General features: G+C 43.5%; 7 non-coding genes across 7 annotated transcripts; all 7 read right to left on the bottom strand.

Annotated features, from left to right (window-relative positions):
• Positions 1–175: 175 nt before the first annotated feature.
• Positions 176–249, bottom strand: TRNAI-AAU (transfer RNA isoleucine (anticodon AAU)). Its single transcript has one exon. It is a non-coding gene; the product is annotated as a tRNA-Ile (tRNA).
• A 3,585-nt stretch (positions 250–3,834) lies between these two features.
• Positions 3,835–3,908, bottom strand: TRNAI-AAU (transfer RNA isoleucine (anticodon AAU)). Its single transcript has one exon. It is a non-coding gene; the product is annotated as a tRNA-Ile (tRNA).
• Positions 3,909–8,104: 4,196 nt separating this feature from the next.
• Positions 8,105–8,178, bottom strand: TRNAI-AAU (transfer RNA isoleucine (anticodon AAU)). The gene has a single exon. It is a non-coding gene; the product is annotated as a tRNA-Ile (tRNA).
• A 3,592-nt stretch (positions 8,179–11,770) lies between these two features.
• On the bottom strand, positions 11,771–11,844 carry TRNAI-AAU (transfer RNA isoleucine (anticodon AAU)). The gene has a single exon. It is a non-coding gene; the product is annotated as a tRNA-Ile (tRNA).
• Positions 11,845–15,429: 3,585 nt separating this feature from the next.
• TRNAI-AAU (transfer RNA isoleucine (anticodon AAU)) lies at positions 15,430–15,503 on the bottom strand. Its single transcript has one exon. It is a non-coding gene; the product is annotated as a tRNA-Ile (tRNA).
• A 4,194-nt stretch (positions 15,504–19,697) lies between these two features.
• TRNAI-AAU (transfer RNA isoleucine (anticodon AAU)) lies at positions 19,698–19,771 on the bottom strand. The gene has a single exon. It is a non-coding gene; the product is annotated as a tRNA-Ile (tRNA).
• Positions 19,772–23,363: 3,592 nt separating this feature from the next.
• Positions 23,364–23,437, bottom strand: TRNAI-AAU (transfer RNA isoleucine (anticodon AAU)). The gene has a single exon. It is a non-coding gene; the product is annotated as a tRNA-Ile (tRNA).
• Positions 23,438–23,852: the final 415 nt, after the last annotated feature.

A 23,852-nucleotide genomic window follows, 5' to 3' on the forward strand; every position in this document is an offset into this window, starting at 1 on the left:
ACAATCCCTTGCACTTGTGTTGTTCTACTGGCACTGCCGGCTTGAGCTTTGGTCAGCAGTGGCAAAAGAAGGACTAATGGAAAGTGAACGTATACTGGAGCAACAGAGTGTATGGATTTATAAGAGCTTGATTAAATGAGAAAAAAAGAGTTTAGTTGAGAGACAAAATGCAACCTGGCCCGTACGGGGATCGAACCCGCAACCTTGGCGTTATTAGCATCACGCTCTAACCAACTGAGCTAACCGGCCATGAGTCCTAAAGATATCCTTTTTCCATGTAATGCAGATAGATAGAAGAGTTGGTCTCCCTATTGCAATTCCTTCATACTTTTCTCCTTCCGCCCCCTGTCTGGATTTCAATAACAAGAGCTGTGGAGTGCTGCACGCCAGCCTCAGTGCCTCTTCTTTCACTCAATCTGACTGTGTGCTGTGATATCTTTGTAACATCGCTTGTTGCCGGAAAAAAAGGAAAGGATGGATAGTATTTTTATTCTTTTACAACAAAACCCAAAATGCATCGGCTTGCTTGCTCATTAAGTTTACAAGGCCAGCTGCTTTTGAGATATTATAATTATAGTGGTTATTCGGCGTTGGAGGTAAAAGAGTTTTTTTTAGGTCTGGCCGTTCCTTCTGCTTCAAATTACTTGAGCTCATGTCAACAAAGTAACAACAAAACATAGCCAACGGTTCGTTGCTCAAGCCTTCCCTACTGCGCCTTCCCATGTCTCTCCTGCCGACCACAGTGCAGGAAATCTGAGTTTGCATTTGCGCGAAGAGACGTACAACACAAGAAGGCGCGCTTTTGTGCGCCGGGCACCACCCGGCCTGTGCATTCCTCACTGTCGTGAGATCAGTTTACTCAGCAGAGCATGACGCTGCAATTGGTTCGTAGGGCAGGCCTGACCAGAATAGTATATTTGGGGTCATGTATTTGATTGCATTTTTAAAACAGTAACAGAACTTAACTGCAATGTTTAAATAGGTCTAGACATATTTAAACAGTGTCAATTTAATAGAAGAATTGTGGACAATTCAGAGAGGGAGGCACCAATGTTTTTTTTTCCCCATTGGGTGGATGCGGCATTAAAGAGTTTGAAGACCACTGGTCTAAGTGGACACTAATATACCTGGATGCTCCTGAATCCTCGCAACAGATGGCAGCAAACCTGGCTGGAGAGCTACTGTGTTGGACTGATCCTGTCGATTCAAGTGGTCTTTCCTAGAGAGTCGGAGGTCATGGAAATAGATGGAGTTGATGGTAATCTTCAGGGCTTTGAAGTTTTCCCATCATCATCTGTCTCAAAAAAATGTGCTAGTAAAGACAGAGAATAAGGTAGCTGTCTTTTACATTAACCAACAGTGAAGCATGCATTCAAAATCCCTCAATGCAATAGCAGAACAATTGGGTTATTGGGCAGAGATCAACCTGTTGCACACGTCGGCAGTACACATCAAGGGCACCGACAATGTGATGGCAGACAGCTGGAGGTTTCCAAATTTGCTGGAGTTGACGTTATCCAGGTCGTCGTTTTGAGAGATATGCCGAGAGTTTGTGAAACCCTTTCTGGATCTCTTTTCAAACAAGGACAATGCTCATCTTTGTCGATTCTGATCCAGGCTTCCGGAACAAGGAGCCTAGGTAGTGGACGTATTGGTGATAAAGTGGCTGAGAAGTCTCCTTTATACATTCCCCCACTTTTTATTGATCCAGATGGTTCTCTTCAAGTCTCAGCAGGGGGGAGGGAACTTTATTCTTGTGGGCCCTTATTGGCCAGAGATGTCATGGTTTCCTCTTCTGAACCCCTGTCTCTTCTACCTCCTTGAGTACTGCTCAAGTGTGTCTCTCTCAGAACGTCGTCCCTGACCTTCTTGCTCCAACTCACTCTATCGCTTTGGAGGTTGAGAAGTCTGGACTGCTAGCAAAGGGTCTTTCCTCTTCCTTAGTGGAGTTAATTCAGCACTCCAGCAGGCCTTCTACTTCGAAGTCTTACTCAAAGAACTGGAAGTCTTTTGAGACGTGATGTTCTGCTCATGATCTTTTGGCACCTACCTGTAGTTTGTCTGCTATTTTGCATTTTCTTCTGAATGGGTTTCAGTTGAATCTCCTTCCACTCTGAAAGCTCATTGCTTTGCGATAAAGGTTTTTAGGGACTTTTCTGTACCTTCGTCGATGTTACAATCTTTGGTGTCTAGACTGTTCTGATCTTTTGTCAATTGTAAGACCAGTTGAAAAATCCCTTTTCTCCAACTCAGAATCTTCCTACTCTTTTATAGGCTTTGCAATTGTATCTCTTTGAGGATCTGGACACTGTAGACATAAAGATTGTTTCCTATAAAGTTATTTTCCTATTTCCTATCACCTTGCTGAGAACAATTGGGGAGCTGGGAGCCTTAAAATGCTGTCCTCTCTTCAGTTGATACTTTGGAAGATGGGGTAACTTTAAGGCCTAGCCTTACCTTTGCTGCAAAGGTTAAGTCTAGTTTTGATAGATCTTAGGAAATAATTCTTCCTTCTTTCATTCCCTCTCCGGAGGAACATTTGCTGAATACACTTGATGTTTAAAGATCTCTTTTCATTTATGTCACCAGGCCTCTGCAGTTCAGGAAAACCGACTCCTTGTTTGTGACTTTTGGACAGCCTGGAAAAGACAAGAAGGTGACTTTTATGACTCTGAGTAGGTGGATTAAGTTGTCAATTTTTCTGACTTTGCAAGGCTTTTTAGAATATCTTCCAGTTCAGGGATGGTCTACGAGAGGAATGGTCATCTCCTGGGTTGAATTCCAGTGAGTAACAATCTAGAAAATTCCTAGGGTGGCTACTTGGTCCTCAGAGCATACATTTGTCAAGCATTATGGCTTAATAATTTTTCTGTTTTGCATTTGAGTACCAATGTTTTGAACTCTGCATTACCCTTAGTCCATCTTGTCTTTGTCACAAACATTACATCCTGCCCACCTTCCCATCAGTCCTTTGGCAAGGGCTTGGCACCCAGGTTGGGTGCATGGGGCTAGCATTTAAGGATCCTCCTGTTCTTTCTTCCTGTTGGAAGGTGACATCACCTTACTTTGTAATGACTGTCACAAGGACGCAATGGACTAAGGCTAATGAAGATTACCAATAAGTAACCAACGCATCACCATTCTTTCTGAATGTGCGTGGCTCATTCCGCAGGACTTGTTCTTTGTATGATTCCTGGATTTTCAGAAGCCCTTTGATGGCAGCACCCCCACACTGAAAATTGTTTCAGCACCACTGTACAAGGGTCAGTTGTCATGCTAATCTGCGGCGTAAATTTGCATTGAAGTAGTCTAACTCCCCAGGCTTTGTCTTTTGCTCAATTTGCCTTTGTGAGTTTTCTCTCAATCACTGTTAACTTCCTTTGATCTTTCTTTCTTCTTTTACTTCACCTTCGCCTTCAGTGTATCTTTCGGCCCTCTTAAGAGACACACCCCCTTGTAGCCACTTCCATACTTCTGTCACCTAATTATTTTCCTATCCTTTCCCCTGTAACGTTGCTGATCCTAGCTATAGCATCACTATCCAGAATCTGTTCACCTGAGTTATGTTCCTCTTATCCCCACGCATCTAATAATCAGCTCTTGGTCTCCCTCCACCTCTCACGAGACATAGTCTGAGGCAGTGTCTCCATCTTGGAGAGACAATCCCTTGCACTTGTGTTGTTCTACTGGCACTGCCGGCTTGAGCTTTGGTCAGCAGTGGCAAAAGAAGGACTAATGGAAAGTGAACGTATACTGGAGCAACAGAGTGTATGGATTTATAAGAGCTTGATTAAATGAGAAAAAAAGAGTTTAGTTGAGAGAAAAAATGCAACCTGGCCCATACGGGGATTGAACCCGCGACCTTGGCGTTATTAGCATCACGCTCTAACCAACTGAGCTAACCGGCCATGAGTACTAAATATATCCTTTTTCCATGTAATGCAGATAGATAGAAGAGTTGGTTCTCACTATCGCAATTCCTTCATACTTTTCTCCTTCCGCCCCCTGTCTGCATTTCAATAGCAAGAGCTGTGGAGTGCTGCACGCCAGCCTCAGTGCCTCGTCTTTCACTCAATCTCACTGTGTGCTGTGATATCTTTGTAACATCGCTTGTTGCCGGAAAAAAAGGAAAGGATGGATAGTATTTTTATTCTTTTACAACAAAACCCAAAATGCATCGGCTTGCTTGCTCATTAAGTTTACAAGGCCAGCTGCTTTTGAGATATTATAATTATAGTGGTTATTCGGCGTTGGAGGTAAGAGAGTTTTTTTAGGTCTGGTCGTTCCTTCTGCTTCAAATTACTTGAGCTCATGTCAACAAAGTAACAACAAAACATAGCCAACGGTTCGTTGCTCAAGCCTTCCCTACTGCGCCTTCCCATGTCTCTCCTGCCGACCACAGTGCAGGAAATCTGATTTTGCATTTGCGCGAAGAGACGTACAACACAAGAAGGCGCGCTTTTGTGCGCCGGGCACCACCCGGCCTGTGCATTCCTCACTGTCGTGAGATCACTTTACTCAGCAGAGCATGACGCTGCAATTGGTTAGTAGGGCAGGCCTGACCAGAATAGTATATTTGGGGTCATGTATTTGATTGCATTTTTAAAACAGTAACAGAACTTAACTGCAATGTTTAAATAGGTCTAGACATATTTAAACAGTGTCAATTTAATAGAAGAATTGTGGACAATTCAGAGGGGAGGCACCAATGTTTTTTTTCCCATTGGGTGGATGCGGCATTAAAGAGTTTGAAGACCACTGGTCTAAGTGGACACTAATATACCTGGATGCTCCTGAATCCTCGCAACAGATGCCAGCAAACCTGGCTGGAGAGCTACTGTGTTGGACAGATCCTGTCGATTCAAGTGGTCTTTCCTAGAGAGTCGGAGGTCATGGAAATAGATGGAGTTGATGGTAATCTTCAGGGCTTTGAAGTTTTCCCATCATCATCTGTCTCAAAAAAATGTGCTAGTAAAGACAGAGAATAAGGTAGCTGTCTTTTACATTAACCAACAGTGAAGCATGCATTCAAAATCCCTCAATGCAATAGCAGAACAATTGGGTTATTGGGCAGAGATCAACCTGCTGCACACGTCGGCAGTACACATCAAGGGCACCGACAATGTGATGGCAGACAGCTGGAGGTTTCCAAATTTGCTTGAGTTGACGTTATCCAGGTCGTTGTTTTGAGAGATATGCCGAGAGTTTGTGAAACCCTTTCTGGATCTCTTTTCAAACAAGGACAATGCTCACCTTTGTCGATTCTGATCCAGGCTTCCGGAACAAGGAGCCTAGGTAGTGGACGTATTGGTGATAAAGTGGCTGAGAAGTCTCCTTTATACATTCCCCCACTTTTTATTGATCCAGATGGTTCTCTTCAAGTCTCAGCAGGGGGGAGGGAACTTTATTCTTGTGGGCCCTTATTGGCCAAAGATGTCATGGTTTCCTCTTCTGAACCCCTGGCTCTTCTACCTCCTTGAGTACTGCTCAAGTGTGTCTCTCTCAGAACGTCGTCCCTGACCTTCTTGCTCCAACTCACTCTATCGCTTTGGAGGTTGAGAAGTCTGGACTGCTAGCAAAGGGTCTTTCCTCTTCCTTAGTGGAGTTAATTCAGCACTCCAGCAGGCCTTCTACTTCGAAGTCTTACTCAAGGAACTGGAAGTCTTTTGAGACGTGATGTTCTGCTCATGATCTTTTGGCACCTACCTGTAGTTTGTCTGCTATTTTGCATTTTCTTCTGAATGGGTTTCACTTGAATCTCTTTCCACTCTGAAAGCTCATTGCTTTGCGATAAAGGTTTTTAGGGACTTTTCTGTACCTTCGTCGATGTTACAATCTTTGGTGTCTAGACTGTTCTGATCTTTTGTCAATTGTAAGACCAGTTGAAAAATCCCTTTTCTCCAACTCAGAATCTTCCTACTCTTTTATAGGCTTTGCAATTTTATCTCTTTGAGGATCTGGATAGTGTAGACATAAAGATTGTTTCCTATAAAGTTATTTTCCTATTTCCTATCACCTTGCTGAGAACAATTGGGGTGCTGGGAGCCTTAAAATGCTGTCCTCTCTTCATTTGATACTTTGGAAGATGGGGTAACTTTAAGGCCTAGCCTTACCTTTGCTGCAAAGGTTAAGTCTATTTTTGATAGATCTTAGGAAATAATTCTTCCTTCTTTCATTCCCTCTCCTTCTTCTCCGGAGGAACATTTGCTGAATACACTTGATGTTTAAAGAGCTCTTTTCATTTATGTCACCAGGCCTCTGCAGTTCAGGAAAACCGACTCCTTGTTTGTGACTTTTGGACAGCCTGGAAAAGACAAGAAGGTGACTTTTATGACTCTGAGTAGGTGGATTAAGTTGTCAATTTTTCTGGCTTTGCAAGGCTTTTTAGAATATCTTCCAGTTCAGGGATGGTCTACGAGAGGAATGGCCACCTCCTGGGTTGAATTCCAGTGAGTAACAATCTAGGAAATTCCTAGGGTGGCTACTTGGTCCTCAGAGCATACATTTGTCAAGCATTATGGCTTAATAATTTTTCTGTTTTGCATTTGAGTACCAATGTTTTGAACTCTGCATTACCCTTAGTCCATCTTGTCTTTGTCACAAACATTACATCCTGCCCACCTTCCTATCAGTCCTTTGGCAAGGGCTTGGCACCCAGGTTGGGTGCATGGGGCTAGCATTTAAGGATCCTCCTGTTCTTTCTTCCTGTTGGAAGGTGACATCACCTTACTTTGTAATGACTGTCACAAGGACGCAATGGACTAAGGCTAATGAAGATTTCCAATAAGTAACCAACGCACCACCATTCTTTCTGAATGTGCGTGGCTCATTCCGCAGGACTTGTTCTTTGTATGATTCCTGGATTTTCAGAAGCCCTTTGATGGCAGCACCCCCACACTGAAAATTGTTTCAGCACCACTGTACAAGGGTCAGTTGTCATGCTCATCTGCGGCGTAAATTTGCTTTGAAGTAGTCTAACTCCCCAGGCTTTGTCTTTTGCTCAATTTGCCTTTGTGAGTTTTCTCTCAATCACTGTCGACTTCCTTTGATCTTTCTTTCTTCTTTTACTTCACCTTCGCCTTCAGTGTATCTTTCGGCCCTCTTAAGAGACACACCCCCTTGTAGCCACTTCTATACTTCTGTCACCTAATTATTTTCCTATCCTTTCCCCTGTAACGTTGCTGATCCTAGCTATAGCATCACTATCCAGAATCTGTTCACCTGAGTTATGTTCCTCTTATCCCCACGCATCTAATAATCAGCTCTTGGTCTCCCTCCACCTCTCACGAGACATAGTCTGAGGCAGTGTCTCCATCTTGGAGAGACAATCCCTTGCACTTGTGTTGTTCTACTGGCGCTGCGGCTTGAGCTTTGGTCAGCAGTGGCAAAAGAAGGACTAATGGAAAGTGAACGTATACTGGAGCAACAGAGTGTATGGATTTATAAGAGCTTGATTAAATGAGAAAAAAAGAGTTTAGTTGAGAGAAAAAATGCAACCTGGCCCATACGGGGATTGAACCCGTGACCAATCCAGTCAGTTGTCATGCTAATCTGCGGCGTAAATTTGCATTGAAGTAGTCTAACTCCCCAGGCTTTGTCTTTTGCTCAATTTGCCTTTGTGAGTTTTCTCTCAATCACTGTCGACTTCCTTTGATCTTTCTTTCTTCTTTTACTTCACCTTCGCCTTCAGTGTATCTTTCGGCCCTCTTAAGAGACACACCCCCTTGTAGCCACTTCTATACTTCTGTCACCTAATTATTTTCCTATCCTTTCCCCTGTAACGTTGCTGATCCTAGCTATAGCATCACTATCCAGAATCTGTTCACCTGAGTTATGTTCCTCTTATCCCCACGCATCTAATAATCAGCTCTTGGTCTCCCTCCACCTCTCACGAGACATAGTCTGAGGCAGTGTCTCCATCTTGGAGAGACAATCCCTTGCACTTGTGTTGTTCTACTGGCACTGCCAACTTGAGCTTTGGTCAGCAGTGGCAAAAGAAGGACTAATGGAAAGTGAACGTATACTGGAGCAACAGAGTGTATGGATTTATAAGAGCTTGATTAAATGAGAAAAAAAGAGTTTAGTTGAGAGAAAAAATGCAACCTGGCCCATACGGGGATCGAACCCGCGACCTTGGCGTTATTAGCACCACGCACTAACCAACTGAGCTAACCAGCCATGAGTACTAAATATATCCTTTTTCCATGTAATGCAGATAGATAGAAGAGTTGGTCTCACTAGCGCAATTCCTTCATACTTTTCTCCTTCCGCCCCCTGTCTGGATTTCAATAACAAGAGCTGTGGAGTGCTGCACGCCAGCCTCAGTGCCTCGTCTTTCACTCAATCTCACTGTGTGCTGTGATATCTTTGTAACATCGCTTGTTGCCGGAAAAAAAGGAAAGGATGGATAGTATTTTTATTCTTTTACAACAAAACCCAAAATGCATCGGCTTGCTTGCTCATTAAGTTTACAAGGCCAGCTGCTTTTGAGATATTATAATTATAGTGGTTATTCGGCGTTGGAGTTAAGAGAGTTTTTTTTAGGTCTGGTCGTTCCTTCTGCTTCAAATTACTTGAGCTCATGTCAACAAAGTAACAACAAAACATAGCCAACGGTTTGTTGCTCAAGCCTTCCCTACTGCGCCTTCCAATGTCTCTCCTGCCGACCACAGTGCAGGAAATCTGAGTTTGCATTTGCGCGAAGAGACGTACAACACAAGAAGGCGCGCTTTTGTGCGCCGGGCACCACCCGGCCTGTGCATTCCTCACTGTCGTGAGATCAGTTTACTCAGCAGAGCATGACGCTGCAATTGGTTAGTAGGGCAGGCCTGACCAGAATAGTATTTTTGGGGTCATGTTTTTGATTGCATTTTTAAAACAGTAACAGAACTTAACTGCAATGTTTAAATAGGTCTAGACATATTTAAACAGTGTCAATTTAATAGAAGAATTGTGGACAATTCAGAGGGGAGGCACCAATGTTTTTTTTCCCCATTGGGTGGATGCGGCATTAAAGAGTTTGAAGACCACTGGTCTAAGTGGACACTAATACACCTGGATGCTCCTGAATCCTCGCAACAGATGGCAGCAAACCTGGCTGGAGAGCTACTGTGTTGGACTGATCCTGTCGATTCAAGTGGTCTTTCCTAGAGAGTCGGAGGTCATGGAAATAGATGGAGTTGATGGTAATCTTCAGGGCTTTGAAGTTTTCCCATCATCATCTGTCTCAAAAAAATGTGCTAGTAAAGACAGAGAATAAGGTAGCTGTCTTTTACATTAACCAACAGTGAAGTATGCATTCAAAATCCCTCAATGCAATAGCAGAACAATTGGGTTATTGGGCAGAGATCAACCTGTTGCACACGTCGGCAGTACACATCAAGGGCACCGACAATGTGATGGCAGACAGCTGGAGGTTTTCCAATTTTGCTGGAGTTGACGTTATCTAGGTCGTTGTTTTGAGAGATATGCCGAGAGTTTGTGAAACCCTTTCTGGATCTCTTTTCAACCAAGGACAATGCTCATCTTTGTCGATTCTGATCCAGGCTTCCGGAACAAGGAGCCTAGGTAGTGGACGTATTGGTGATAAAGTGGCTGAGAAGTCTCCTTTATACATTCCCCCACTTTTTATTGATCCAGATGGATCTCTTCAAGTCTCAGCAGTGGGAGGGAACTTTATTCTTGTGGGCCCTTATTGGCCAGAGATGTCATGGTTTCCTCTTCTGAACCTCTGGCTCTTCTACCTCCTTGAGTACTGCTCACGTGTGTCTCTCTCAGAACGTCATCCCTGACCTTCTTGCTCCAACTCACTCTATTGCTTTGGAGGTTGAGAAGTCTGGACTGCTAGCAAAGGGTCTTTCCTCTTCCTTAGTGGAATTAATTCAGCACTCCAGCAGGCCTTCTACTTAGAAGTCTTACTCAAAGAACTGGAAGTCTTTTGAGACGTGATGTTCTGCTCATGATTTTTTGGCACCTACCTGTAGTTTGTCTGCTATTTTGCATTTTCTTCTGAATGGGTTTCAGTCGAATCTCTTTCCACTCTGAAAGCTCATTGCTTTGCGATAAAGGTTTTTAGGGACTTTTCTGTACCTTCGTCGATGTTACAATCTTTGGTGTCTAGACTGTTCTGATCTTTTGTCAATTGTAAGACCAGTTGAAAAATCCCTTTTCTCCAACTCAGAATCTTCCTACTCTTTTATAGGCTTTGCAATTTTATCTCTTTGAGGATCTGGACACTGTAGACATAAAGATTGTTTCCTATAAAGTTATTTTCCTATTTCCTATCACCTTCCTGAGAACAATTGGGGAGCTGGGAGCCTTAAAATGCTGTCCTCTCTTCAGTTGATACTTTGGAAGATGGGGTAACTTTAAGGCCTAGCCTTACCTTTGCTGCAAAGGTTAAGTCTATTTTTGATAGATCTTAGGAAATAATTCTTCCTTCTTTCATTCCCTCTCCTTCCTCTCCGGAGGAACATTTTCTGAATACACTTGATGTTTAAAGAGCTCTTTTCATTTATGTCACCAGGCCTCTGCAGTTCAGGAAAACCGACTCCTCGTTTGTGACTTTTGGACAGCCTGGAAAAGACAAGAAGGTGACTTTTATGACTCTGAGTAGGTGGATTAAGTTGTCAATTTTTCTGGCTTTGCAAGGCTTTTTAGAATATCTTCCAGTTCAGGGATGGTCTACGAGAGGAATGGCCACCTCCTGGGTTGAATTCCAGTGAGTAACAATCTAGGAAATTCCTAGGGTGGCTACTTGGTCCTCAGAGCATACATTTGTCAAGCATTATGGCTTAATAATTTTTCTGTTTTGCATTTGAGTACCAATGTTTTGAACTCTGCATTACCCTTAGTCCATCTTGTCTTTGTCACAAACATTACATCCTGCCCACCTTCCCATCAGTCCTTTGGCAAGGGCTTGGCACCCAGGTTGGGTGCATGGGGCTAGCATTTAAGGATCCTTCTGTTCTTTCTTCCTGTTGGAAGGTGACATCACCTTACTTTGTAATGACTGTCACAAGGACGCAATGGACTAAGGCTAATGAAGATTACCAATAAGTAACCAACGCATCACCACTCTTTCTGAATGTGCGTGGCTCATTCCGCAGGACTAGTTCTTTGTATGATTCCTGGATTTTCAGAAGCCCTTTGATGGCAGCACCCCCACACTGAAAATTGTTTCAGCACCACTGTACAAGGGTCAGTTGTCATGCTCATCTGCGGCGTAAATTTGCGTTGAAGTAGTCTAACTCCCCAGGCTTTGTCTTTTGCTCAATTTGCCTTTGTGAGTTTTCTCTCAATCACTGTTAACTTCCTTTGATCTTTCTTTCTTCTTTTACTTCACCTTCGCCTTCAGTGTATCTTTCGGCCCTCTTAAGAGACACACCCCCTTGTAGCCACTTCCATACTTCTGTCACCTAATTATTTTCCTATCCTTTCCCCTGTAACGTTGCTGATCCTAGCTATAGCATCACTATCCAGAATCTGTTCACCTGAGTTATGTTCCTCTTATCCCCACGCACCTAATAATCAGATCTTGGTCTCCCTCCACCTCTCACGAGACATAGTCTGAGGCAGTGTCTCCATCTTGGAGAGACAATCCCTTGCACTTGTGTTGTTCTACTGGCACTGCCGGCTTGAGCTTTGGTCAGCAGTGGCAAAAGAAGGACTAATGGAAAGTGAACGTATACTGGAGCAACAGAGTGTATGGATTTATAAGAGCTTGATTAAATGAGAAAAAAAGAGTTTAGTTGAGAGACAAAATGCAACCTGGCCCGTACGGGGATCGAACCCGCAACCTTGGCGTTATTAGCACCACGCTCTAACCAACTGAGCTAACCGGCCATGAGTCCTAAAGATATCCTTTTTCCATGTAATGCAGATAGATAGAAGAGTTGGTCTCCCTATTGCAATTCCTTCATACTTTTCTCCTTCCGCCCCCTGTCTGGATTTCAATAACAAGAGCTGTGGAGTGCTGCACGCCAGCCTCAGTGCCTCTTCTTTCACTCAATCTGACTGTGTGCTGTGATATCTTTGTAACATCGCTTGTTGCCGGAAAAAAAGGAAAGGATGGATAGTATTTTTATTCTTTTACAACAAAACCCAAAATGCATCGGCTTGCTTGCTCATTAAGTTTACAAGGCCAGCTGCTTTTGAGATATTATAATTATAGTGGTTATTCGGCGTTGGAGGTAAGAGAGTTTTTTTTAGGTCTGGCCGTTCCTTCTGCTTCAAATTACTTGAGCTCATGTCAACAAAGTAACAACAAAACATAGCCAACGGTTCGTTGCTCAAGCCTTCCCTACTGCGCCTTCCCATGTCTCTCCTGCCGACCACAGTGCAGGAAATCTGAGTTTGCATTTGCGCGAAGAGACGTACAACACAAGAAGGCGCGCTTTTGTGCGCCGGGCACCACCCGGCCTGTGCATTCCTCACTGTCGTGAGATCAGTTTACTCAGCAGAGCATGACGCTGCAATTGGTTCGTAGGGCAGGCCTGACCAGAATAGTATATTTGGGGTCATGTATTTGATTGCATTTTTAAAACAGTAACAGAACTTAACTGCAATGTTTAAATAGGTCTAGACATATTTAAACAGTGTCAATTTAATAGAAGAATTGTGGACAATTCAGAGAGGGAGGCACCAATGTTTTTTTTTCCCAATTGGGTGGATGCGGCATTAAAGAGTTTGAAGACCACTGGTCTAAGTGGACACTAATATACCTGGATGCTCCTGAATCCTCGCAACAGATGGCAGCAAACCTGGCTGGAGAGCTACTGTGTTGGACTGATCCTGTCGATTCAAGTGGTCTTTCCTAGAGAGTCGGAGGTCATGGAAATAGATGGAGTTGATGGTAATCTTCAGGGCTTTGAAGTTTTCCCATCATCATCTGTCTCAAAAAAATGTGCTAGTAAAGACAGAGAATAAGGTAGCTGTCTTTTACATTAACCAACAGTGAAGCATGCATTCAAAATCCCTCAATGCAATAGCAGAACAATTGGGTTATTGGGCAGAGATCAACCTGTTGCACACGTCGGCAGTACACATCAAGGGCACCGACAATGTGATGGCAGACAGCTGGAGGTTTCCAAATTTGCTGGAGTTGACGTTATCCAGGTCGTCGTTTTGAGAGATATGCCGAGAGTTTGTGAAACCCTTTCTGGATCTCTTTTCAAACAAGGACAATGCTCATCTTTGTCGATTCTGATCCAGGCTTCCGGAACAAGGAGCCTAGGTAGTGGACGTATTGGTGATAAAGTGGCTGAGAAGTCTCCTTTATACATTCCCCCACTTTTTATTGATCCAGATGGTTCTCTTCAAGTCTCAGCAGGGGGGAGGGAACTTTATTCTTGTGGGCCCTTATTGGCCAGAGATGTCATGGTTTCCTCTTCTGAACCCCTGTCTCTTCTACCTCCTTGAGTACTGCTCAAGTGTGTCTCTCTCAGAACGTCGTCCCTGACCTTCTTGCTCCAACTCACTCTATCGCTTTGGAGGTTGAGAAGTCTGGACTGCTAGCAAAGGGTCTTTCCTCTTCCTTAGTGGAGTTAATTCAGCACTCCAGCAGGCCTTCTACTTCGAAGTCTTACTCAAAGAACTGGAAGTCTTTTGAGACGTGATGTTCTGCTCATGATCTTTTGGCACCTACCTGTAGATTGTCTGCTATTTTGCATTTTCTTCTGAATGGGTTTCAGTTGAATCTCCTTCCACTCTGAAAGCTCATTGCTTTGCGATAAAGGTTTTTAGGGACTTTTCTGTACCTTCGTCGATGTTACAATCTTTGGTGTCTAGACTGTTCTGATCTTTTGTCAATTGTAAGACCAGTTGAAAAATCCCTTTTCTCCAACTCAGAAAATTCCTACTCTTTTATAGGCTTTGCAATTGTATCTCTTTGAGGATCTGGACACTGTAGACATAAAGATTGTTTCCTATAAAGTTATTTTCCTATTTCCTATCACCTTGCTGAGAACAATTGGGGAGCTGGGAGCCTTAAAATGCTGTCCTCTCTTCAGTTGATACTTTGGAAGATGGGGTAACTTTAAGGCCTAGCCTTACCTTTGCTGCAAAGGTTAATTCTAGTTTTGATAGATCTTAGGAAATAATTCTTCCTTCTTTCATTCCCTCTCCGGAGGAACATTTGCTGAATACACTTGATGTTTAAAGATCTCTTTTCATTTATGTCACCAGGCCTCTGCAGTTCAGGAAAACCGACTCCTTGTTTGTGACTTTTGGACAGCCTGGAAAAGACAAGAAGGTGACTTTTATGACTCTGAGTAGGTGGATTAAGTTGTCAATTTTTCTGACTTTGCAAGGCTTTTTAGAATATCTTCCAGTTCAGGGATGGTCTACGAGAGGAATGGTCATCTCCTGGGTTGAATTCCAGTGAGTAACAATCTAGAAAATTCCTAGGGTGGCTACTTGGTCCTCAGAGCATACATTTGTCAAGCATTATGGCTTAATAATTTTTCTGTTTTGCATTTGAGTACCAATGTTTTGAACTCTGCATTACCCTTAGTCCATCTTGTCTTTGTCACAAACATTACATCCTGCCCACCTTCCCATCAGTCCTTTGGCAAGGGCTTGGCACCCAGGTTGGGTGCATGGGGCTAGCATTTAAGGATCCTCCTGTTCTTTCTTCCTGTTGGAAGGTGACATCACCTTACTTTGTAATGACTGTCACAAGGACGCAATGGACTAAGGCTAATGAAGATTACCAATAAGTAACCAACGCATCACCATTCTTTCTGAATGTGCGTGGCTCATTCCGCAGGACTTGTTCTTTGTATGATTCCTGGATTTTCAGAAGCCCTTTGATGGCAGCACCCCCACACTGAAAATTGTTTCAGCACCACTGTACAAGGGTCAGTTGTCATGCTAATCTGCGGCGTAAATTTGCATTGAAGTAGTCTAACTCCCCAGGCTTTGTCTTTTGCTCAATTTGCCTTTGTGAGTTTTCTCTCAATCACTGTTAACTTCCTTTGATCTTTCTTTCTTCTTTTACTTCACCTTCGCCTTCAGTGTATCTTTCGGCCCTCTTAAGAGACACACCCCCTTGTAGCCACTTCCATACTTCTGTCACCTAATTATTTTCCTATCCTTTCCCCTGTAACGTTGCTGATCCTAGCTATAGCATCACTATCCAGAATCTGTTCACCTGAGTTATGTTCCTCTTATCCCCACGCATCTAATAATCAGCTCTTGGTCTCCCTCCACCTCTCACGAGACATAGTCTGAGGCAGTGTCTCCATCTTGGAGAGACAATCCCTTGCACTTGTGTTGTTCTACTGGCACTGCCGGCTTGAGCTTTGGTCAGCAGTGGCAAAAGAAGGACTAATGGAAAGTGAACGTATACTGGAGCAACAGAGTGTATGGATTTATAAGAGCTTGATTAAATGAGAAAAAAAGAGTTTAGTTGAGAGAAAAAATGCAACCTGGCCCATACGGGGATTGAACCCGCGACCTTGGCGTTATTAGCACCACGCTCTAACCAACTGAGCTAACCGGCCATGAGTACTAAATATATCCTTTTTCCATGTAATGCAGATAGATAGAAGAGTTGGTCTCACTATCGCAATTCCTTCATACTTTTCTCCTTCCGCCCCCTGTCTGCATTTCAATAGCAAGAGCTGTGGAGTGCTGCACGCCAGCCTCAGTGCCTCGTCTTTCACTCAATCTCACTGTGTGCTGTGATATCTTTGTAACATCGCTTGTTGCCGGAAAAAAGGAAAGGATGGATAGTATTTTTATTCTTTTACAACAAAACCCAAAATGCATCCGCTTGCTTGCTCATTAAGTTTACAAGGCCAGCTGCTTTTGAGATATTATAATTATAGTGGTTATTCGGCGTTGGAGGTAAGAGAGTTTTTTTAGGTCTGGTCGTTCCTTCTGCTTCAAATTACTTGAGCTCATGTCAGCAAAGTAACAACAAAACATAGCCAACGGTTCGTTGCTCAAGCCTTCCCTACTGCGCCTTCCCATGTCTCTCCTGCCGACCACAGTGCAGGAAATCTGATTTTGCATTTGCGCGAAGAGACGTACAACACAAGAAGGCGCGCTTTTGTGCGCCGGGCACCACCCGGCCTGTGCATTCCTCACTGTCGTGAGATCACTTTACTCAGCAGAGCATGACGCTGCAATTGGTTAGTAGGGCAGGCCTGACCAGAATAGTATATTTGGGGTCATGTATTTGATTGCATTTTTAAAACAGTAACAGAACTTAACTGCAATGTTTAAATAGGTCTAGACATATTTAAACAGTGTCAATTTAATAGAAGAATTGTGGACAATTCAGAGGGGAGGCACCAATGTTTTTTTTCCCATTGGGTGGATGCGGCATTAAAGAGTTTGAAGACCACTGGTCTAAGTGGACACTAATATACCTGGATGCTCCTGAATCCTCGCAACAGATGCCAGCAAACCTGGCTGGAGAGCTACTGTGTTGGACAGATCCTGTCGATTCAAGTGGTCTTTCCTAGAGAGTCGGAGGTCATGGAAATAGATGGAGTTGATGGTAATCTTCATGGCTTTGAAGTTTTCCCATCATCATCTGTCTCAAAAAAATGTGCTAGTAAAGACAGAGAATAAGGTAGCTGTCTTTTACATTAACCAACAGTGAAGCATGCATTCAAAATCCCTCAATGCAATAGCAGAACAATTGGGTTATTGGGCAGAGATCAACCTGCTGCACACGTCGGCAGTACACATCAAGGGCACCGACAATGTGATGGCAGACAGCTGGAGGTTTCCAAATTTGCTGGAGTTGACGTTATCCAGGTCGTTGTTTTGAGAGATATGCCGAGAGTTTGTGAAACCCTTTCTGGATCTCTTTTCAAACAAGGACAATGCTCACCTTTGTCGATTCTGATCCAGGCTTCCGGAACAAGGAGCCTAGGTAGTGGACGTATTGGTGATAAAGTGGCTGAGAAGTCTCCTTTATACATTCCCCCACTTTTTATTGATCCAGATGGTTCTCTTCAAGTCTCAGCAGGGGGGAGGGAACTTTATTCTTGTGGGCCCTTATTGGCCAAAGATGTCATGGTTTCCTCTTCTGAACCCCTGGCTCTTCTACCTCCTTGAGTACTGCTCAAGTGTGTCTCTCTCAGAACGTCGTCCCTGACCTTCTTGCTCCAACTCACTCTATCGCTTTGGAGGTTGAGAAGTCTGGACTGCTAGCAAAGGGTCTTTCCTCTTCCTTAGTGGAGTTAATTCAGCACTCCAGCAGGCCTTCTACTTCGAAGTCTTACTCAAGGAACTGGAAGTCTTTTGAGACGTGATGTTCTGCTCATGATCTTTTGGCACCTACCTGTAGTTTGTCTGCTATTTTGCATTTTCTTCTGAATGGGTTTCACTTGAATCTCTTTCCACTCTGAAAGCTCATTGCTTTGCGATAAAGGTTTTTAGGGACTTTTCTGTACCTTCGTCGATGTTACAATCTTTGGTGTCTAGACTGTTCTGATCTTTTGTCAATTGTAAGACCAGTTGAAAAATCCCTTTTCTCCAACTCAGAATCTTCCTACTCTTTTATAGGCTTTGCAATTTTATCTCTTTGAGGATCTGGATAGTGTAGACATAAAGATTGTTTCCTATAAAGTTATTTTCCTATTTCCTATCACCTTGCTGAGAACAATTGGGGTGCTGGGAGCCTTAAAATGCTGTCCTCTCTTCATTTGATACTTTGGAAGATGGGGTAACTTTAAGGCCTAGCCTTACCTTTGCTGCAAAGGTTAAGTCTATTTTTGATAGATCTTAGGAAATAATTCTTCCTTCTTTCATTCCCTCTCCTTCTTCTCCGGAGGAACATTTGCTGAATACACTTGATGTTTAAAGAGCTCTTTTCATTTATGTCACCAGGCCTCTGCAGTTCAGGAAAACCGACTCCTTGTTTGTGACTTTTGGACAGCCTGGAAAAGACAAGAAGGTGACTTTTATGACTCTGAGTAGGTGGATTAAGTTGTCAATTTTTCTGGCTTTGCAAGGCTTTTTAGAATATCTTCCAGTTCAGGGATGGTCTACGAGAGGAATGGCCACCTCCTGGGTTGAATTCCAGTGAGTAACAATCTAGGAAATTCCTAGGGTGGCTACTTGGTCCTCAGAGCATACATTTGTCAAGCATTATGGCTTAATAATTTTTCTGTTTTGCATTTGAGTACCAATGTTTTGAACTCTGCATTACCCTTAGTCCATCTTGTCTTTGTCACAAACATTACATCCTGCCCACCTTCCTATCAGTCCTTTGGCAAGGGCTTGGCACCCAGGTTGGGTGCATGGGGCTAGCATTTAAGGATCCTCCTGTTGTTTCTTCCTGTTGGAAGGTGACATCACCTTACTTTGTAATGACTGTCACAAGGACGCAATGGACTAAGGCTAATGAAGATTTCCAATAAGTAACCAACGCACCACCATTCTTTCTGAATGTGCGTGGCTCATTCCGCAGGACTTGTTCTTTGTATGATTCCTGGATTTTCAGAAGCCCTTTGATGGCAGCACCCCCACACTGAAAATTGTTTCAGCACCACTGTACAAGGGTCAGTTGTCATGCTCATCTGCGGCGTAAATTTGCATTGAAGTAGTCTAACTCCCCAGGCTTTGTCTTTTGCTCAATTTGCCTTTGTGAGTTTTCTCTCAATCACTGTCGACTTCCTTTGATCTTTCTTTCTTCTTTTACTTCACCTTCGCCTTCAGTGTATCTTTCGGCCCTCTTAAGAGACACACCCCCTTGTAGCCACTTCTATACTTCTGTCACCTAATTATTTTCCTATCCTTTCCCCTGTAACGTTGCTGATCCTAGCTATAGCATCACTATCCAGAATCTGTTCACCTGAGTTATGTTCCTCTTATCCCCACGCATCTAATAATCAGCTCTTGGTCTCCCTCCACCTCTCACGAGACATAGTCTGAGGCAGTGTCTCCATCTTGGAGAGACAATCCCTTGCACTTGTGTTGTTCTACTGGCGCTGCGGCTTGAGCTTTGGTCAGCAGTGGCAAAAGAAGGACTAATGGAAAGTGAACGTATACTGGAGCAACAGAGTGTATGGATTTATAAGAGCTTGATTAAATGAGAAAAAAAGAGTTTAGTTGAGAGAAAAAATGCAACCTGGCCCATACGGGGATTGAACCCGCGACCAATCCAGTCAGTTGTCATGCTAATCTGCGGCGTAAATTTGCATTGAAGTAGTCTAACTCCCCAGGCTTTGTCTTTTGCTCAATTTGCCTTTGTGAGTTTTCTCTCAATCACTGTCGACTTCCTTTGATCTTTCTTTCTTCTTTTACTTCACCTTCGCCTTCAGTGTATCTTTCGGCCCTCTTAAGAGACACACCCCCTTGTAGCCACTTCTATACTTCTGTCACCTAATTATTTTCCTATCCTTTCCCCTGTAACGTTGCTGATCCTAGCTATAGCATCACTATCCAGAATCTGTTCACCTGAGTTATGTTCCTCTTATCCCCACGCATCTAATAATCAGCTCTTGGTCTCCCTCCACCTCTCACGAGACATAGTCTGAGGCAGTGTCTCCATCTTGGAGAGACAATCCCTTGCACTTGTGTTGTTCTACTGGCACTGCCGGCTTGAGCTTTGGTCAGCAGTGGCAAAAGAAGGACTAATGGAAAGTGAACGTATACTGGAGCAACAGAGTGTATGGATTTATAAGAGCTTGATTAAATGAGAAAAAAAGAGTTTAGTTGAGAGAAAAAATGCAACCTGGCCCATACGGGGATCGAACCCGCGACCTTGGCGTTATTAGCACCACGCACTAACCAACTGAGCTAACCAGCCATGAGTACTAAATATATCCTTTTTCCATGTAATGCAGATAGATAGAAGAGTTGGTCTCACTAGCGCAATTCCTTCATACTTTTCTCCTTCCGCCCCCTGTCTGGATTTCAATAACAAGAGCTGTGGAGTGCTGCACGCCAGCCTCAGTGCCTCGTCTTTCACTCAATCTCACTGTGTGCTGTGATATCTTTGTAACATCGCTTGTTGCCGGAAAAAAAGGAAAGGATGGATAGTATTTTTATTCTTTTACAACAAAACCCAAAATGCATCGGCTTGCTTGCTCATTAAGTTTACAAGGCCAGCTGCTTTTGAGATATTATAATTATAGTGGTTATTCGGCGTTGGAGTTAAGAGAGGTTTTTTTAGGTCTGGTCGTTCCTTCTGCTTCAAATTACTTGAGCTCATGTCAACAAAGTAACAACAAAACATAGCCAACGGTTTGTTGCTCAAGCCTTCCCTACTGCGCCTTCCAATGTCTCTCCTGCCGACCACAGTGCAGGAAATCTGAGTTTGCATTTGCGCGAAGAGACGTACAACACAAGAAGGCGCGCTTTTGTGCGCCGGGCACCACCCGGCCTGTGCATTCCTCACTGTCGTGAGATCAGTTTACTCAGCAGAGCATGACGCTGCAATTGGTTAGTAGGGCAGGCCTGACCAGAATAGTATATTTGGGGTCATGTTTTTGATTGCATTTTTAAAACAGTAACAGAACTTAACTGCAATGTTTAAATAGGTCTAGACATATTTAAACAGTGTCAATTTAATAGAAGAATTGTGGACAATTCAGAGGGGAGGCACCAATGTTTTTTTTCCCCATTGGGTGGATGCGGCATTAAAGAGTTTGAAGACCACTGGTCTAAGTGGACACTAATACACCTGGATGCTCCTGAATCCTCGCAACAGATGGCAGCAAACCTGGCTGGAGAGCTACTGTGTTGGACTGATCCTGTCGATTCAAGTGGTCTTTCCTAGAGAGTCGGAGGTCATGGAAATAGATGGAGTTGATGGTAATCTTCAGGGCTTTGAAGTTTTCCCATCATCATCTGTCTCAAAAAAATGTGCTAGTAAAGACAGAGAATAAGGTAGCTGTCTTTTACATTAACCAACAGTGAAGTATGCATTCAAAATCCCTCAATGCAATAGCAGAACAATTGGGTTATTGGGCAGAGATCAACCTGTTGCACACGTCGGCAGTACACATCAAGGGCACCGACAATGTGATGGCAGACAGCTGGAGGTTTTCCAATTTTGCTGGAGTTGACGTTATCTAGGTCGTTGTTTTGAGAGATATGCCGAGAGTTTGTGAAACCCTTTCTGGATCTCTTTTCAACCAAGGACAATGCTCATCTTTGTCGATTCTGATCCAGGCTTCCGGAACAAGGAGCCTAGGTAGTGGACGTATTGGTGATAAAGTGGCTGAGAAGTCTCCTTTATACATTCCCCCACTTTTTATTGATCCAGATGGATCTCTTCAAGTCTCAGCAGTGGGAGGGAACTTTATTCTTGTGGGCCCTTATTGGCCAGAGATGTCATGGTTTCCTCTTCTGAACCTCTGGCTCTTCTACCTCCTTGAGTACTGCTCACGTGTGTCTCTCTCAGAACGTCGTCCCTGACCTTCTTGCTCCATCTCACTCTATTGCTTTGGAGGTTGAGAAGTCTGGACTGCTAGCAAAGGGTCTTTCCTCTTCCTTAGTGGAATTAATTCAGCACTCCAGCAGGCCTTCTACTTAGAAGTCTTACTCAAAGAACTGGAAGTCTTTTGAGACGTGATGTTCTGCTCATGATTTTTTGGCACCTACCTGTAGTTTGTCTGCTATTTTGCATTTTCTTCTGAATGGGTTTCAGTCGAATCTCTTTCCACTCTGAAAGCTCATTGCTTTGCGATAAAGGTTTTTAGGGACTTTTCTGTACCTTCGTCGATGTTACAATCTTTGGTGTCTAGACTGTTCTGATCTTTTGTCAATTGTAAGACCAGTTGAAAAATCCCTTTTCTCCAACTCAGAATCTTCCTACTCTTTTATAGGCTTTGCAATTTTATCTCTTTGAGGATCTGGACACTGTAGACATAAAGATTGTTTCCTATAAAGTTATTTTCCTATTTCCTATCACCTTCCTGAGAACAATTGGGGAGCTGGGAGCCTTAAAATGCTGTCCTCTCTTCAGTTGATACTTTGGAAGATGGGGTAACTTTAAGGCCTAGCCTTACCTTTGCTGCAAAGGTTAAGTCTATTTTTGATAGATCTTAGGAAATAATTCTTCCTTCTTTCATTCCCTCTCCTTCCTCTCCGGAGGAACATTTTCTGAATACACTTGATGTTTAAAGAGCTCTTTTCATTTATGTCACCAGGCCTCTGCAGTTCAGGAAAACCGACTCCTCGTTTGTGACTTTTGGACAGCCTGGAAAAGACAAGAAGGTGACTTTTATGACTCTGAGTAGGTGGATTAAGTTGTCAATTTTTCTGGCTTTGCAAGGCTTTTTAGAATATCTTCCAGTTCAGGGATGGTCTACGAGAGGAATGGCCACCTCCTGGGTTGAATTCCAGTGAGTAACAATCTAGGAAATTCCTAGGGTGGCTACTTGGTCCTCAGAGCATACATTTGTCAAGCATTATGGCTTAATAATTTTTCTGTTTTGCATTTGAGTACCAATGTTTTGAACTCTGCATTACCCTTAGTCCATCTTGTCTTTGTCACAAATATTACATCCTGCCCACCTTCCCATCAGTCCTTTGGCAAGGGCTTGGCACCCAGGTTGGGTGCATGGGGCTAGCATTTAAGGATCCTTCTGTTCTTTCTTCCTGTTGGAAGGTGACATCACCTTACTTTGTAATGACTGTCACAAGGACGCAATGGACTAAGGCTAATGAAGATTACCAATAAGTAACCAACGCATCACCACTCTTTCTGAATGTGCGTGGCTCATTCCGCAGGACTAGTTCTTTGTATGATTCCTGGATTTTCAGAAGCCCTTTGATGGCAGCACCCCCACACTGAAAATTGTTTCAGCACCACTGTACAAGGGTCAGTTGTCATGCTCATCTGCGGCGTAAATTTGCGTTGAAGTAGTCTAACTCCCCAGGCCTTGTCTTTTGCTCAATTTGCCTTTATGAGTTTTCTCTCAATCACTGTCGACTTCCTTTGATCTTTCTTTCTTCTTTCACTTCACCTTCGCCTTCAGTGTATCTTTCGGCCCTCTTAAGAGACACACCCACTTGTAGCCACTTCTATACTTCTGTCACCTAATTATTTTCCTATCCTTTCCCCTGTAACGTTGCTGATCCTAGCTATAGCATCACTATCCAGAATCTGTTCACCTGAGTTATGTTCCTCTTATCCCCACGCACCTAATAATCAGATCTTGGTCTCCCTCCACCTCTCACGAGACATAGTCTGAGGCAGTGTCTCCATCTTGGAGAGACAATCCCTTGCACTTGTGTTGTTCTACTGGCACTGCCGGCTTGAGCTTTGGTCAGCAGTGGCAAAAGAAGGACTAATGGAAAGTGAACGTATACTGGAGCAACAGAGTGTATGGATTTATAAGAGCTTGATTAAATGAGAAAAAAAGAGTTTAGTTGAGAGACAAAATGCAACCTGGCCCGTACGGGGATCGAACCCGCAACCTTGGCGTTATTAGCACCACGCTCTAACCAACTGAGCTAACCGGCCATGAGTCCTAAAGATATCCTTTTTCCATGTAATGCAGATAGATAGAAGAGTTGGTCTCCCTATTGCAATTCCTTCATACTTTTCTCCTTCCGCCCCCTGTCTGGATTTCAATAACAAGAGCTGTGGAGTGCTGCACGCCAGCCTCAGTGCCTCTTCTTTCACTCAATCTGACTGTGTGCTGTGATATCTTTGTAACATCGCTTGTTGCCGGAAAAAAAGGAAAGGATGGATAGTATTTTTATTCTTTTACAACAAAACCCAAAATGCATCGGCTTGCTTGCTCATTAAGTTTACAAGGCCAGCTGCTTTTGAGATATTATAATTATAGTGGTTATTCGGCGTTGGAGGTAAGAGAGTTTTTTTTAGGTCTGCCCGTTCCTTCTGCTTCAAATTACTTGAGCTCATGTCAACAAAG

Source organism: Pleurodeles waltl, chromosome 12 (genome assembly GCF_031143425.1).
Source record: "Pleurodeles waltl isolate 20211129_DDA chromosome 12, aPleWal1.hap1.20221129, whole genome shotgun sequence".
Classification (NCBI taxonomy): domain Eukaryota; kingdom Metazoa; phylum Chordata; class Amphibia; order Caudata; family Salamandridae; genus Pleurodeles; species Pleurodeles waltl.